Raw genomic sequence first — 6,085 nt, forward strand, 5'->3', positions numbered from 1 at the left:
GTCTCTACTGAGCGCGTGAAGAGGGAGAGTTTTCGGAGCCTTATAACTTGACCAAATTTGGGCAGATATTCACAGGGAGAGGGGGCAGGTATGTCCTGCGGAGTCTGGTGCCCCCTCCTTACGGTTCAAAGCACGGAGGGGCCCGGCCTCCTCCGCACGCGGCTGGAGGATTGTTTTCCCGGGGAGCTCACGTCCCCCCCGCCCCGATCTCATGGGCAGGAGCAGCTGAACTGTCTTGGCTGTAATTTTCCATAAAAATCTCAGCTGAAGGCAGGTGCTTTGCATGGAAAATTTTGGCCCGGATGGTTCCCGGTTTGGCAGCGTTCAGAGAACAGGGGCTTGTCAGGAGACATGTCAGGCAACCTTCATGCTAGGAGTCACCGGGTTTTGCAAAGTCAGAAGCAATATCATGATCTGCCTGGAAGGGGGACAGGCATTACCACCGCGCTGTCCACGTCGGTATTTTTATATCTTTCCAGTCACCCAGCATTCGTTTGCCTAGGGGCAAAGCATCCAAAGAACTAGAAGAAAATCTCCCGGTCCCCGACGGCTTCTCCTTCAGCAGAATAGTTCCCAGCCAGCCAGTCGTGCAGAAACTAGTTCAGTCTTCCTCAATCACGGCACGCGGGCGAGCGCAGAGAGACAGCTGCGGTGGCACGAGTCCAAGACGCTGCGATGCAGAGGTCTAGCGCTGAAACCCCCTCGTCCAGGCGCTGGGAACTCCCCAGGCCCCTGCGCCGTTATCGGCAGCAGCAGCTCGAGCTCGCAGACGCTTTCTGGACCTAACTCAATTTTGCTGGAAGGCAGCGTCGGAGCCAGGCCAGAAAGTCAGCTTTTGGATCAAAAGGTTGCTTTTTTTTTTTTTAAACAAAAGAGGAGGTGAAGCGAGTTGAGGACAGAGCGGTCAGTTCTGGTTAAAATGCCCCAGTCTGGATTTTCAAGAACTGTTCTTCTTTTTACTGAAATGAGATGTTGGAAACCTGCAGCTTGTTGTTTGCTAACAGACAAGGGAAACTCCGCTGGGCTGGTTCGAGATGCGGGGTGGGCCCGGGCGGGGGGTGCGCTGGGGCACGTGTACCCCCGTGGATTCTCATTGCACATATTCTGTCCCATAAAGAATCACAGACAACGAGGGTTGAAGGGAGCTCAGGGGGGCACATCCAGTCTGACCCCTGCTCAGAGCAGGACCAGCCCCAACTACATCATCCCAGACAAGGCTTTGTCTAGCCGGGTCTTAACCTCCAAGGATGGAGACTCCACCACCTCTCTGGGGAGCCTGTTCCAGTGCTTCACTACCATCCTTGTGAGAGAGTTTTTCCTAATATCCAACCTAAACTCCCTTGCTGCAGCTTGAGCCCATTGCTCCTTGTCCTGTATCTGCCCCCACTGAGACCAGCCCAGCTCCATCCTCTTTGCAGCCCCCCTGCAGGGAGGTGAAGGCTGCTATCAATCCCCCTCGGTCTTCTCTTCTGCAGCCTCAATCAGCCCATTTCCCTCAGCCTCTCCTCACCAGTCGTGTGCTCCAGCCTCCTAACTTCACCCAGCGTTTACCACCAGCAGCTTGGCCGTGGCAGCCACATCTGAGGGAGCCCCTGGACTTCGCGGCTCATTGTCATCTAACCAATTCCTGCTAAACTCTTCACTCCACAGGCGCTAACACCTCTCTCTCCTTCCCAATGATCTTGACGTCCCACCAGTCCAGCTGGCCTCGGTCGTGCCAGCTTGTTGGCTTCTCCTGGTCACGAATCTCCTCTGTTATGGTCCGGCAGATTGTTTTTAACTCATTGCCATGCAGCTGTATTTATTTTTGCTTCCGTCTTACCCCGAATCGCCCAGCTCTAGGCCCTTGGCATATCTGTAAAACTTCCCATGTATTTTTAACTGGAGAAAAACATACGCTGCGGTATATGGGATGAGGCCACTCACCGTCTGCACCTCATTTTGCAAAGGTCTAGATCCACCCGTGGCTTTCAGCTGGGTTTTCAGAACAATTTTTTTTTAAACTAAAATCCCGGGAGCGTTGGTTAGTATTTCCCAGGCACGTCTGCAGGAGGGTTTCTCCCTGCCGCGTGCGGGGCCCTTTACCCAGCTGACCTGCAGCTCGGCAAGGACTTGCGCTCTCCCATCCTCAGATGGGCATCCTGCGTCCGGGTGGTCCTAGGATGTGTGTCGGTCCCATCTGGTGTCCCACCGCCGTCGCGCATCGGCGCACGTCGCCCGCTGCCCCCAGCCCTTCGACGGCGACCCGAGGGGAGCGGGTGCCCGCGCCGCGGTAGGAAAGCACAGGGCCAGACTCTGCTAGGAGTTACCTGGGGGCCCCGTGCATCGTCCAGCCTGATTATCTGGCTTCCGAAACGGCGGTCCTGGGCCAGGGCGTTTGCAGGATTTCACAACTCGCATTCCTGGCCGCGGCTCTGGGCGGTTATCAGCCAGCGCTGGCTGCGGAGGCCGGAGCGGAGCCGGTCTGCATGCTGCGTGCGCTCCAGCCGAGGGTCATAAACCGTGATAGGCGATGCTCATTTAGATAACGGGCCGGGAATTGTGCTGGGGTTTCCACGGTGCAGAGCGCCCAGCCCCGCTCGGCCCCGGGGCGCGCTCGGCCTCGCGATCGGCTGCCATTTCCGGCCGGGGAACACAGTTCGCACCAGGGACTTTTACATCGTAAAAGTCAAGGAAGCAAATCTTCCTTCTTCCTCGACAGCTTGTGACTCGACGCAAGCCGCTGCCCGTCAGGAAGGGCCAAGGTCACGACCACGGCCTTTCTTTTCCCGTGCGTGGGACGGGGATGTCGGTGCAAGGCAGAGAGCAGAACCGCTCCCGCGCTTGGCGCGTGCCAGACCTGGGCCAGGACGAGGAGACGGAAACTGCAGCCTTCCCGGCTTGGTAGCTGTGTCGCCCTTGGGACACCTGTCCGGTGCCAGATAGAAGCTTGTTAGCAGGCAAGGCCTAATTAGCAGCCTCCCGCTCCGATCCAGAGCTGGGAGTTTCCAGGGGGAGAAGACAAGAAAACCAAAATAAACCGCATGGCTGGACGGGGCAGGAGCCGGTCACTAAATTTAGCCGTGGTCGTGGGGCAGGCACAAAGCAGCGCAGAACTCCTTGTTCCTGGTCCCGATGAGTATTTGGGGATTAGGCCAGGCTGGAGGGGTGATTTCTGGGTGGAAAGCCCCCATGTTAGCAGTGAGAGCCATGCATCTCCCCGGCCCTGACCGTTGCGGTGCCCCGCTGGCTCCCCCGGCCCTCGGGGAGGGCTCTCGCTAATCTAATCTGCCTTCAGTGTTTGTGCTCATTGCTTACAGAAATGCCTGGGAGGCAATAAAAGTCCTAGGATAGAGCTGAGTGGACAGGTGAGAAAAGCATTTGCAAACATTTGGCTGGAAGAAAACAACCCAGGGCTCCGAGTCATCGCCCCCTTGGCGGGCCTGGCACAGAGCAGCTGGGGTATGCACCGGTGAGTCCCTGCCGGGGTGCCTGGGGGTCTGGCAGAGTGCCCCAGCTGCTGCTCTGCCTTCTGCTCCCTGCCCCGCACCCCCTGCCCAATTTGCTGCTCTGCTTTCTGCTGCTGCACGCAGAGGCTGCTTGTGCCACGGGCTGGTCGCCCCTGAGCAGCTGCATATGGTATTAAGCTCACAGAAGGGACCCAAGGGGTGCCTCGTCCAGCCCCCTGCACGTGCACGGGTTTTGGCGCCCGTGTCTGTGTAGGGGCAATCGCTGAAGCACTGCGTTCATCTAGCTGTTCCCTGCAAACAGCCGGACCGTGACCTCCCCCTTCACCAGCACACCGAAAACTGAACTTGGGACCCTCAGAGCAAAGAAAACCACGCGCCGGTACAGTCCGAGCTCGAGTCAGGCCTCCGGTGCTGGGGGCTGGAGCCGCTCGTTTCCTCCGGGGTACCCGTAACGCACGCTGGCGGGGTCACATTGGCTTTCCCCACCAGCCCCGTGTTGCTTTTGCATCAGGTTGCGCGTTTGCTCGGAGGACAAGGCACGCACGTTTAAAGATGGAGCGATGCAGCCGGGGCTGGCGTGGCTTCGACCCCCGTGGCAGCGGCACGGCCGCAGAGCCCTCCGGACGGTATGCAACTTCCGTCCTCACGGCGGGTTTGGAGCTGCAGCAGCAGTGGGGCTTCTGCATCTCCGAGCAAGTTAGTCTCCAAGGTGCCACCCTGCCTGACCCTCTGTGCTGATACGATGCTGCTGCTGGCACCAACCCCGCAGGGTCCTGGCTGGAGGGTCTTGCCCCTGCGCTCAGGGTCAACCCAGTGCTGCACTGGGGCAGGAAGGGATTTCCCCCCTGCTCAGACTGGTGGCACTGGGGTGGGGGTTTGCAACAGAGCAATCAAACAGCCTTGCCTGGGCACCTACAAAGAGGCTGTGCCAACCTTTCTGCAAGCCCCCTGCCCAACCCGATGCCAACACGGCCGCCCCATCTTCCTTGACAGTCGCATCTGAGCGCTTGCTGCCTGCCGCGGCAGGGTGCATCTCCCTCCGTGCCCTGCCTATAGCCCCCAGCTACATTTCGCCGCCCCCCGAGGAGCTTCCCTGAGCCAACGGCTCAGCTGGGCTTTCCCCCAAACCAGAGGGCAGGAGTGCCCAATTCTCTGCGCCACGGCGGCAAGACCACAGGCCTCCGTCTCCTTTCCCCGCAATGATTTCAGAGGAGGGTGGCCCTGCAGGTCTCCGGTTGCTCCCTGCCGCACGGCTTTCCCTGAGGTCTCAGTGCCCTCTTCTGGCAAGTTCGTTGGCTCTCGCTCGTTAATTCAGTCACAGCTGAATAATTCGCCATCCCGGTGCATCGCGGCACTGCTTCGTGCACCCTGCGACAGAGCCTCACCCCCCAGGCCCCGGTAGGGAACCGGCTCGGCTGCAGGGAGAGGCGGGCAGGTGTGTTCGGGCAGGCCGTGCGTCACTTGGAGCCGAAACTGGAGCTCAGGGCGACCAGCCCCAAGCTTGGAGCAGTGCCCGGCTGTCTGCCAGACGCACAGCGTGGGATCCCAGAGCCGTAGGGCTGGCAGGGACCTGCAGGTCACCCCTAGTCCCGAGGCAGGATCAGCCTTGTTCAAACCACCCGATACAAATCCATCCTCTAAACTACCTGACGCAGCACATCACACCCGAACCTGCCCCTGGGAAAGCAGCGGGGCCGCGGCCACCAGCGTCCTGCTGTTGCAAGGGTGTTAATAGCAATCAGGACGCATGGCAGAAGGGATGTCTTTTATTAGACCAGCTAGATTTTTGCAAACAAAAATTCTTTTTTTTTTTTTTTTTTTGCAGAAATCTAAAAGAGATCACCTCTACCACGAGTCCTGATTGCTTTTGCCTCTAGAGCAATACGGCTGCAACCCGGATACCTGGCGCCAGGGTGTTAATAGACACTCCAGAGACCCTAGGCAGAGGCCGTGCCCCCGTTGCAGGGGAAGGCAAAACCCCCCAGGACAGTATAACTAAGCCACGCTACGCTGCAGGTCGGGGGTGGCATTGATAGAGCTGTCGGGGTCCGGACACAGGCAGCAGTGCCGAGCTGCAGAAGATGCTCAAAGAGGAGGTTGCGTGGTCTTCAGGGCAATGTATCTGCTCCCAAGAGAGGGAGAGTAACAGCGGACAAGATAACGGAGTAGGCAGGGTGGGTAGCACCTTATAGACTAACTCATTCAGAAACCAACAACCCACTGCCGATGGTACAAGGACAGATCCTTTGGGATGCTGCGGCCCTGGGACCCCGCGACAGCAAGGGGACTGTCTCCGCAGACGGGCGTCACCAGAGTCCCCGGGGCAGCCGCCCTTATTTCTGCATATCAGAGCTGACCGATTTCTTCACTGAGCAGGCACTGAACCTGCAAGGGGCGAGGTGATTTCAGAGTAAGCAGCGAGGTTATTCTCAGAAAACCGGGTCACGGAGCAGCACCTTGGCCGGAGCAATCATGTGTTGTCACCATTTAAGTGGAGGGACAAACAAACGGGGCCTGCCAGGCAGCCTATCAATTCCAACAAGGGCAAACACCGATAAAGCAAAGGCATTCGAACCTCGGGGGCTCGGGCGCGGGGGAGGCTTGATGTGGCTTTTTGTGGAAGGCCCACGCCAGAG

Source organism: Alligator sinensis, unplaced genomic scaffold, assembly GCF_000455745.1.
Source record: "Alligator sinensis unplaced genomic scaffold, ASM45574v1 scaffold1083_1, whole genome shotgun sequence".
Taxonomy (NCBI): Eukaryota; Metazoa; Chordata; order Crocodylia; family Alligatoridae; genus Alligator; species Alligator sinensis.